Raw genomic sequence first — 11,513 nt, 5'->3', positions numbered from 1 at the left:
ACTCTACCCGGGTAGCCTGCTGTGGGAGGCGATGGAGTCTGGCCCCTCTGCCACTAACCAGAGGCTGTCCCATCCCCTTTCCACCCAGCCTCACCCATGGGGAGTGGAGCCAGGCTGAGCCAGTGCTGGATGTCAAGCCCTGGGTGTGGGTCTCTTGTTGGTTCCCCGCTTCATCCAGCAGGGCTGACCATGCCGGGTCCCCCAGGAGCAGCTCGTGATAACGACAACGGTCCTTACAGCTGGTGTCTACTGAGTGAAGGCTGGGCACCCAGACATTGGGCCAGAACTTGGAGTAGGGAAGAGCATTTGACAAGACACAGAGGAGATGTGAACGTGCCTGTGAGGAGTCTAATGGGGTCTGAGCTTAGCGTGTATCCAGTAATGTACCAGGTGAGCACCAAGAAGGAGGGAAAGTGCCTTCTGAGACAGAGTGAATGTGATCTGTGGCCAATTGGGAGATGATCCAAGTCTTGAAGTTGAGAGTATCAAATTCGATTTCTTTTAGAAAGAGAAAAAAACATGGGGGGAAATCCATAAATATTTAGCTACCAAAAAAAAGAGAAGGAAGAAAGAAGAGAAGAAAGTAAAGAAGGGAGGGGGGGGGTGGGAGGAAGGAGGGACCAACACACATTGCATTTATTTTGAAGGGCATCTGCATTATATGGTGAGTGGGGGGGGGCATACTTCATTCTTAAGAAACCAACCACACTTGGCCAGGGCACATCACTGACAATGTACCTGAGTGGGAAGAAAGGTTTGTCTTCAGTAGGGTGTGTACACTCAGTATCAGTGCGGGTCCTAATGGGCACTGCCACGTACCCCCGGGACAACTGGAAGCACTCACACAGCAGAGACGAACATGTTTGCAAATTTACTCCTGTGCTGTGTAGCAATTCAACTGCCCTCGCTAACTCACACCTGTCTCTGGGCCTTGTACAATTTGCTCATGCTATGTGTCATGTGAATATATATCTGGCATTTAAAGGTCAAATATTATGAATCTAATCAGTCTTAGCATACCCATATTCAAGGACTTTTTAAAATCATTTAGATTGTTGACTCAGAAGGCTGTGCGTGCACCTTTGGAACACTGATTCGTGGCATTTCCTTTATCCTTTCTCCCGCAGGGCCAGTGACTCTGTGGTCAGTATCTTACCTATTCCCTGGCGTGGAAGAGCTGTTGCATATGTTTAGTAGAACCTAAAGTCCATGTTCTGATGGGTTCAAATACGCTAAAATCTGGATTTGGAGAGAGGAAGCCCACTTTGAATTGTGAGAGTCAGATAATCGCCGTTCAGGCCCAGGCCTCAGTAATACCCCCCGCTCCATAGGGAACATGTTTGCGGAGCGTCACATGCCATCACATTGGCACACAACTGATTGGTTGACCTAACGACCAGATCAGATGAGGCACATGCCTGGATAAAATTCCAGACACCCAGCCCCCAGAGGCTCAGCCTGCCGTTGCCTTGCATCCAAGTTATTTCATACCAAATCTTTGCTTGAATTATTCATCGTCACCAAACCCCATGCTCTAAAAACCTTCAAATGCCAAGTTCCCTTGCAAACCGAAATCATTCCAAACCTCAACAATTCTGTTTTACAACAAGTGTTTAAACATAACCTCTTCTGGCACAGTCGAGGGACATTTAAGGAGGACAGTGTCTCGCCAACCCCATCGGGATCTCCCCAGGGGAAACCTGGCAAACTCCAGATCACAGACAGCCTTGGAAGTCCAGGGACGCATCAAAGAGGTGCCTTGCCTTACCCTCATGACCACGTGGGGCATTTTTATAAACATTGGAACAGGCCAGTCTTTGTTTTCTTAGGCTTATGTGGGGAAGGAATCCAGACCTTTGCCGTTTGGATGTACCTTATCCGTTTTGGTGAGGCGGCTCCTAGGATGACATAAATCCATCCCTCTGCTGTGGCATCTGGTGGAGTGGATGTCAGCACACAGGTCCAGCCACCCGCATCCATCCTCCCTAATGGAGCACACTCATCTCCCACACAGAGGCTTTACCCTGCCCAGTGTCCTTTGGGAGGAACAGCACGTCCCTTAGTGAGGGGAGCTGGGTATGCTACCCTTTGAACTCCCAGAAGCTCCAAGTAACGGGAGGACTGAAGTCCAATTCTGTACATTCCTTCAGTTTTCACAGATGTCGTTATTTGTAGGTGTCTGTGCAAAGTGAGGCGGGGGAACTTACACTGTCCATACCATAGCTTGGAGCATCCAGAGAACAGGCCAGTAGATGATAGAAGGGAGCCCACATTAAGGAAACCTAAGGTACGTGCCAGCTGGTTAGGCATTCCACACGGAAATGTACGGTATATTTGGACACTTCGAAAATACTTTTAGAAACAGGGATTTAGAAAAATAAAAGATATTTCACTCCCAGGGACAAAGTGATGTGCACATGACTGGCTCCTGTACAATGTTCCGTCCTTAATGTCAGACCCATGGGAAAATGGGTGGGACATCTGTGTTTTTATGTTGGAGCCAATGCGCCCACAAACGTGTGCACCCTTGAGTGTATGCATATGGGAAGATGTTCACGGACACAAACATACACACTGAGTATGAAACAAATGCAGCAAAAGTTTAGCATCCTCCAATGCTTCTTAACATTGTAGCTTAACTTTATTTTCTCCTAAGTTATTAACCAGAAGTAGGCTCCACTATAAAAACATTCCCGGAAGCCCTCCCAACGTGAAAGTATTACCTTTCGTGTGATGCACTTGCCAACAGCTGTTTTCTGTTGCAATGGGACTCAAGATGTTTAAATCCAAGGCCGATGTTGCCTGCTCTGTTTACAATGGCTTGTGTTTTGTGAATACATATCAAACATTGTAATATATTTTTATGATAGAATTGATAGTTAATACAGAAAAAAAAAGTATATATTGTGATTCTGTGCAATAAAGCCTCCTGTTATAAAATCTCATCTACACTTCGATGGCCCGGTGTGAACATGTTTTTATTAAGTACAAGGGAATTGTCAGAAATGCTGGTTTTCCATAACATCATGGTGGGGCATAAAAAGTTTATATTTCTTTTCTCGCCTATCTTCCTATATTGTACCCCCTTTTCTCTCCTGCTTCCACTCCCCAGATGCTCCTGGCCTGCACACAGCCTTCTGAGGGGTAGGTATTCATCCTTTCAGGCCATCTTTTACTTACCCAAGCCCCTACCAAATACAGCTGCCCAGAGACTGACAGCCTGTCCCTGGGAGGCACATGCCCCACCCAGCCAAATGCTATGCAACTTTTGCCACTTTTAACCCAGTTCCTTAGGCTTTGCTAGATGTCTAATTGCTGCTCAGATCCCAGAAAGAGAGCGGGAGGGACTCAAAAAGGAAGGAGGCCCATATTTGCTAATTTCCCGCTGTGTGGAAGGCGCCATGCAGGGGCCTGCTACAGACTGAACGTGTGTGTCCCCCCAGAATCCGTATGTGAAACCTGCCCCCCAAGGTGATGGTATCTGGAGGTGGGGCCTTCGGGAGGTGATTTGGTCATGAGGGTGGAACCTTCACGAATGGGTTTAGCACCCTTATAAAGAGGCCCCCGAGAGTGCCCTTGCCCATTCACCATGTGAGGACACAGGAGAAGATGGCATCTATGAACCAGGAAGAAGGTTCTCACCAGACACTGAAGCTGCCAGCACCTTGATCTTGGACGTCCAGCCTCCAGAACGTGAGCAATAGATTTCTGTTATTTATTAGCCACCAGTCTATGATGTTTCTGTTACAGCAGCCTGAACGGACCAAGAGCCTTGGCCACAGTTTCTCACTGAAGAGTTCCGAAGGAGGGGCTCTCTCACTTAGTAGCTGCAGCGACTGTGCTCAGAAGGGTTAAATGACTTCCCAGGATCACACAGCTAGTAAGTGCGGCAAGGAGGTTTGAAACAGGTGTGTCTGAGATGAACTCCTGTTTTCACTAAATCTGCGAAGATGTCTCCCAGACTTAGAGATGACTCAGCAAGGCCTCTCTTTTTACGGTTGGGGAAATTGAGGCTTGGAGAAGGAAGTTGCTTCCAATATCAGATATTAGAACTCAAGTATCCTATGACGAGGCAAGTCACTGCCTTCATTCTTCCAAAAATCACTTCTGCTTTCTGCTTCTGATTTCAGATTTGCCAGTCTCTCGGTATAGCTGGAGCACGCTGGCCTTTCTGTGGCATCCTTCCCTCCTCAGTAGTGTGGGGAAAGGGACCTTTTATTCCTCAAAGGCTTGCGAGGAATAAATCAGTGTCTAACATACAGCAGGTAGCACGGGGCCTCACATGTAGGGACACCCAACCGATGTCACAATAGTCTTGTCGTGCTGGGGTCCACCGTCCCGCAGCTGCTGCGGCTTTAGGATATTACTTCCCGCTTAGCCGAAGAATTAATGTATAAAGTTAATATCTTCTTGCCAGCAGTGTCTAAGAGCAGGGGCGCATGTGAGGAAATACCAGCTTTGCACTAATTTGCTGTGCAACCTAGAACAGGTAACTAACCTCTCTGAGCCTCAGTTTCTTCATATGTAAACTGGAGATGACAATAACACCTGCCTCGCAGCACCGTGAAGTCATATGTTCTAAGTGCTTAGGATGGTGCCTGACATGGGGTTAACAGTTCAGTCAATGTCGGAGGCTAATACTGGAGCTATCTTCCCAGATAGCACGCGGTCAGGGTCAAGGCGGGTCTTGGGCCCTCCAAGGAGAGACTCCTAGGAAAGGCTGGCATGGAGGAGACATCACGGGTGCGGGACCTGGCACTCCCACGGTGCTCACAACACTGCACCTTGTTTCGTTTCTGAGCAGATTCACACAGCAGTCTCAAACCTGTCGCTCAGTCTAGAGATCTTAGCAGGAAGTCCCAGACATGATGCAACCAAGTATTGTGCAGTGCTCAGCCTGCCCAACACTCCCTCAGCACCCACAGTCCCCATCTGGACCTCACTGGGCCCACAGAGTCCTCGGGAATGGCCATCATGCATGAGGTATCACTGACCTGGATGTGTCTGGGGTGGGCCCTGCAGATGTCCTCCTGGGGGCCTGGCCACTGCTGTGATCAGCCTCTTCCTGCCCTGTGGAGCTGAGCTGACACCAGAGTCCTCCAGGAGTGTCCTCAGGGGAGTGGTATGTGGGTTTCAGCCCAGCCTCCAGGAGAACAAGGAAGAAAGAGGAGGACGGTGCCTGGGAATGGGATGGCCTGGCCACCAGGGGCCCCTTTGCCACCAGTGACATCTCTGGGGTGACTTCCAGGAGGAAAGACCCCTGTTCTGACCAAGGGTCTGCCGAGATCAGTCCCCTGAGTTCCTACTGTGTCTCGGATGCTACGCTGAATACCTCCACAGCATCGCCTCGGGTGATCCCCGTGCTGCTGCGAGGCTGGTGCTATGCTGATCCCCACCTCACAGGTGAGGAGCTGTGATGGTTAAGTCTAAGTGTCAGCTGGACTGGATCGTGGGGTGCCCAGACACCTGGCTAAGCATTATTTCTGGGTGTGTCTGTGAGGGTGTTTCCTGATGAAATTAGCATTTGAATCCGTGGGCTCAGTAAAGCTGTTTGCCCTCCCCAATGTGGATGGGCATCATCTGATCTGTTGAGGGCCTGAATAGAACAAAGAGGAGGGAGAAAGAAGAATTTGCCCCTTCCTGCCCGACTGCTTGAGCCCTGACATCATCTCTGCCTGCCCTCAGTTCGCGTGGTCCTCAGGCCTTGGACTTGGAGGGAATTACAGCACCACTTCCCTGAGTCTCCAGCTTGCAGATGGCAGACTGTGGGAATATTCAGCCTCCATAATTGCATGAACCAATTCCTTATAATAAATTCTTTTTTATGTATATACATATGTGTGTATATATATGTATGTGGGATGTGTGTGTTTGTATATATATATATCTATCCTGTTGGTTCTGTTTCTCTAGAGAACCCTGGCTAATACAGGAACCTTCAGGGACAGAGCCGCTCCTTCAAGTTCACATGGCAGCCAGCTCCAATTCTCTCACTCCCACTGGCCTCTCACTTCTACAGGGACCTTACTGTCAGGCTGGGCAGCATTGTCACCCAGCATCGATATCCACGCTACTCCTTACTATTCCTCTCTTTGCTGACTTCCAACAAGAGTTAAAGATGAATACTTAGAAGGGTCCCCTTCCAGCCTGGCCTCTAACTTGTCTGGTTTGACCTTGTACAAGGTGCTTCACTCTCTCGGCCCCAGTTTTGTCATCTTCAAAACTAAAGCGATGGTGTAAGGTGAGACACATAAATCAATGGAAAATAATAGAGTCCAGAAATAGACCCGAACAATATGGTCAATTGATTCCAACAAAAGTGCTGAAGCAGTTCAATGGGGGAAAGGCTGGTCTTTTCAACCAATGGTGCTAGATATCTGGATATTCACATGCGAAAAAAAAGAATAAACCTTGACCCATACCTCACCCCATGCACAAAGCTCACTTGAAATGATCACAGACCCAAATGTAAAGACTAGAAATATCAAACTTCCAGAAAATAACATAGGAGAAAATCTTTGCAAACTTGGGGCAGGCAAAGATGTCTTTGATAAAATGCAAAAAGCATGACTATACAATTAAAAATTGATGAATTGGACCTCATCAAAATTTAAAACCATTGCTCTTGAAAGCACCCTTAAGAAAATGAAAAGACAAGCTATATAATGGAGAAAATATTTGCAATACGTGTGTCTGTGGAAAGAATTGTATCCAGAATACATAAGAAGACAAATAACTCAATAAAAAGGGGCAAAAGATTTAGACAGACACTTCCAAAGAAGATACACGAATGGTTAACAAACACACAAAAAGGTGCTCGACGTTATTAGCCATCAGGAAAGCTCAAATTAAAACCACAGTGAGATACTACCACACGGGGACTGGCCGAAATTAAAGATTGACAAGACCAAGTCCCGGGAAAAGTGTAGAACAACTCAAACCCCCCTACCTCATTGGCAGGAATGCAAAATGACACAACCAATTTCTTACAAAGGTAAACATACGCTTACCATATGACCCAGCAATTCCACTCCTAGGTTTTTCCCCAAGAGAAATGAAAACCTGTGTCTGCAGAAAGATCTGTACCTGAATGTTCATAGTGCCTTTATTTGTAAGAAGCGAGACCTGGAAATAGCCCAAACAGCCACCAACAGGTGAATAAACAATTGTGGTATATTCTGTAGGGTTCCATTTGTACTAAATGACAAAGAAAAAAAAAAAGACAAAACTAGTCTATAGTGACAAAAAGTGGTTTACCGATGGTTACTTGATCTTGGGGTAGTGGAGATTATAAAGAGGCACAAAGAAAGATTTTGGGAGTGATAGAAATGCTGTGAATTCAATTGTACCAGTGGTTACACAGGTGTATACATTTGTTGGAATTCATCGTTACGCACTTCAAATGGGTGCATTTTACGTCACGGTGTGAATATACTTCACGCTGCTGAACTGTGCACTTCAAAATGGTTAAGATGGGAAAGTTCATTATGTGTTTTTTTACCACAATTTTTAAACAATGAGCACACACTAAAAGTGGATACATTTTATTATGTGTAAATTAAAGCTGAATCAAGTTAATTGAACAACAAGTAAGGCTATATATCTCTAAGATCCTTTCTACCTCCTGGAAATCTTGATGAATGCACAAAAAGCCTTCTCTTACCATTATCGAAAATTCTTCATTTTTCCATAGTTTTTTTTTAAATTCTCCTAATGAGATACGATTCACCTGTGCCAACAAGCTTTCCTTAGGGGAGGGGTCTTTCACCTTTCATGTGCCATGGACCTGTTGGCAGCCTGTGAACTCTAGAACTCCTCCTCCAAACAATATTTTTTTAAAGAATGAAGTAAAATACATAAGATTTCAAAGGAAACCAATTCTATTAAAGTGTAATTGCCAGGGGCCGGCCCAGTGGCATAGTGGTTAAGTTCATACGTTCCGCTTCAGCAGCCTGGAGTTTGCTGGTTCAGACCCTGAACACAAACCCAGCACTGCTTATCAAACCATGCTGTAGCAGGCGTGCCACATCTAAAATAGAGGAAGATGGGCACAGATGTGAGCTCAGGGCCAGTCTTCCTCAGCAAAAGAGGAGGATGGGCAGCAGATGTCAGCTCAGGGCTAATCTTCCTCAAAAAAAGAAAAAATGTAGTTGCCAAAATATTTTTAAAATACGTGTTTGCAATATAGTAATATATGTGCTTTGTTATAACATATTAAATGAGAGGATCTAGCGACAGTCTAAGAATTACCATCATTTCAAAAGATGAGCCTGAACAATATTTCAAATACTTGCAACAACTATAAAGTGTTGTGAAGACACCTGTGAATTCTACAGGAGGGCTAACACCCCTCCATCTGCTCCTCGTTTATAACTGAAGGTAATGCTGGCTTTGGTTAGTGATTAGTGAAAATGAAGACGTACCTTTCCATCCAACTTCATACACTGGCTTCTGCCTGTGGAACCTGGTTTGAGAATCCCCAGTTCAGCGTGGGATTTTGTCATATGTGCCTTGGTGCGAAATTTTTCATCTGACTTCTTTCCGTTAACCCTGAGATTGTCCCCTCGCCCACAGGAAGGTGGAGAAGGAGGCTGGGCGCCCGGGGTGTCGGGGGACGGGGAGGGTACTGAGAGCTTGCAGAGGAGGGCTGGGAAAAGGATGGACAGCGGGGGCAATAGGGGACAGGAAGGTTCCACCTTGAAGCTTCATGGAGGGTTGGTTTAACCTCTCTGCTCCTTTAAATAGCTCTGCAGAAGTGGGCGCAAGGAGGAGCATTTCACCCCAGAGTTGGGAGTGCTCAGCTCCCTCAGGTACTCCCTGAAGAGCTGGAGGAAGGATGGATTGGCGGAATTAGGAGTGGGCGTGAGCTCGTGTCACACAGTCCCCCATCCGTGAGTGACTGGCTCTCCTGGGGTCACGCTGGACCCAGGGCAGACCCTCCCTCCAGCCCCTCACACAGCTTCAGCGCCCCAGGCAGGCTGCGTGGTGATGGCAGGGCAGGGCCTACCCCAGAGCCCACCACTCAGCTGTCGCTCTGGCTCTCACTGCCATGAAGGCGTCCCTCCCCCTGGGGCCTTGGCTTTGCCTTCAGGGTGCTTTGCTCTCTGCCCTGCAAAAAGCCGCGAAAAGGAGAAACACCAAGGGGAGATTACCTGCTGCAACTCCTCACAGATTCACCCTGAACTGAGGCCCCGAGAGGGGAGGGGATCTGGCCGAGGTCACCCAGGAAGCAGGTGGAGAGGCTGGGAGCAGTGCCTGGTCTAGGCTCGCCTGCTCCCTTCTCCCCTCAGACATGGGAATGCGAAGGAAGGACAGCAGTGTGGGCGAGCACCCAGGCAGTGGACACACAGGTGGTTAGGCAGAGCCGACCTCAGACGTCATCGAGTCTATTTTTATAGATGGGAAAATGTGGCCCAGAGAAGGCACGTGCCGACACCAGCAGCTGGAGGTGGTAAAACGAACTTTGGCCCTGGGTTAGTGGTTCCCAAACCTGACCATGCAGCAGAGTCACCTGGATGGAGCATTCAGAACACAACTCCTGGGACCAATGCACACCTGCACAGTCAGAACCTCTGTCAGGGACCTGCTGTGAGGACAGACTGCATTATGTACATCACTATTCTAATTCTCCAATTCTCTCCATGAGATCCAAAGAAGGACAGAGGCTGCATCTTACCCATTTCTGTACTCCAAGTGCTCAGCACAGAGCAAGGTACACAGCAGGCACTACATAAATGCTTCAGTAATTGAATTCCCATTATTAGCTACACTGTGTGAACGGCGTTTTCACGATAGATTTTTCTGCCACCTCTTGAGTTTCCAGACAGTAGGAGTTGCTGAGAATGCTGTATTCCAAGTCAAAATAGTCATTATGACACATGCTGTTTGCAATTTCCACAATCCCAGTCATTACCCCATAATGTGCTTGGGGAGGAACGCACGCCTCTCTGGGAAAGGCAGCCGCGCAGCAGCCCAGGTCCAGCTCTGCCTTGAGACTCAGTGGCCTATTCAGGGGCACTTCTTTGCTGACCGTGACCACGAGGGATTCCAGGCCTGGGAGCACTGGCCAGTGGGATCCAGTGCAGCCAGACGATATCCAGGCACAGATCCCAGGCAAGGTCGAGAAGCCCCAGGACCCCAGGAATCACCAGCCGCCAGCCATGTGCTGACGGCAGCAGTTGATCTGCAAGGCTGGGTACCGTTTCAGTCGCCGGAGCAACAGAGAGAGCCGTCTGTTTGACATTTTCCCGTTTATCTCATTAAAAAAAAGAGCTGTGCAGTACAGAAGTTTGCTCCTGGTCTTATTAGGTACCTCCTCATAATTGCAGGCTTTTAAGCAAGCTCAAGGCAGAGCCTCTCATGGAAATTAAACCCAAAGAGAAAGAGAACAAGCAAAGTGCGTAGGAGTCAGATAATTGCATGCTTGTGTCTCTAGCGGTGGGCACAGGCAGGCAGAGCAGCAGATGGGGTCTAAATTGAAGGAAAAATGGAAATGAAACTCAACTCAGGCAACTAATAATCAAAGGAAGCCCTGAGAACCTTTCTGGACAAGCCTCTAGCTCTCTAGTTAGTTATTTGTTTGGTGACTTTACCCCGTAATTGGCTCTGACATTTCTCCCCAACCCCGACCAGACTGGACTGACCTCTCCCTCCTCTTGGTCGGGAGAGGGTGCTGGCACCTGCTCCCAGGGCTGCAGGTCATTGGACACCAGCCCAGGACAACTGGCCTGCACGTACCCTCCCTACCTCTCCCGCCAGCTACACTCACTTTCATCCAACCAGCTGCAAACCTAACCAGAGAAGAGTTTGAGGGCTCCTCTCACACGGCAGGTGCTGCATTTTTTTTTTTTTTTTTTTTGAACCTGGAATCCTGCTTAGCTCCTCATCCAGCATGGGTGAGTGGAAAAGTCATGGGTTTTGGAATCAGAATGACCTGCTACAGAATTCATTCATTGCCATCATTGTGACCTTAACCTCTCAGAGCTGCCGTCAGTGAAATGGTGCTAATGGTACCTAAAGTGTTAGGAGGATGAAACGATCTACCTCTGGAAAGTGCTGGCACACAGTAGCCATTCCATTTACGTTAGTTCCCTACTTAGCCTCCAATTTCTGAGAAATTCATAACATTCTCTGGAATGAAGGGCAAGCTCTTTGGGATTTTCAGAATTTCTAGACTTCCAGGGCAGCATTTCTGGAAGAGACGGTGATGGTCAGTGAGAGGAGCCCCATAGATTTGAGTCTCCCCATCTCTCTGGGCCTATGTCTTCCCGCTGCCATCCAGGGTATGGAGTCACATCCCAGGCCTGCCTAGCTCAGCTGATGAAGCTGTCGTGAGTTCTGGCTGGTTAAGATATGAGATCTATCAACTGGTAAAGGGGACTGCTTATTCCAACCCAAACTGGTAGCTTATGGGAACGGCAGCTCTGGAAACCCACAGGGGAAAAGAGCTTCAAGGACATTAACGGAGCCTCTGTGTGGGCTGGTGGCCGACATTCATGCAGCTGGTGCAGTGG

This window comes from Equus caballus, chromosome 1 (assembly GCF_041296265.1).
Source record: "Equus caballus isolate H_3958 breed thoroughbred chromosome 1, TB-T2T, whole genome shotgun sequence".
NCBI lineage: Eukaryota > Metazoa > Chordata > Mammalia > Perissodactyla > Equidae > Equus > Equus caballus.
Note: the sequence above shows the minus strand (reverse complement) of the source record.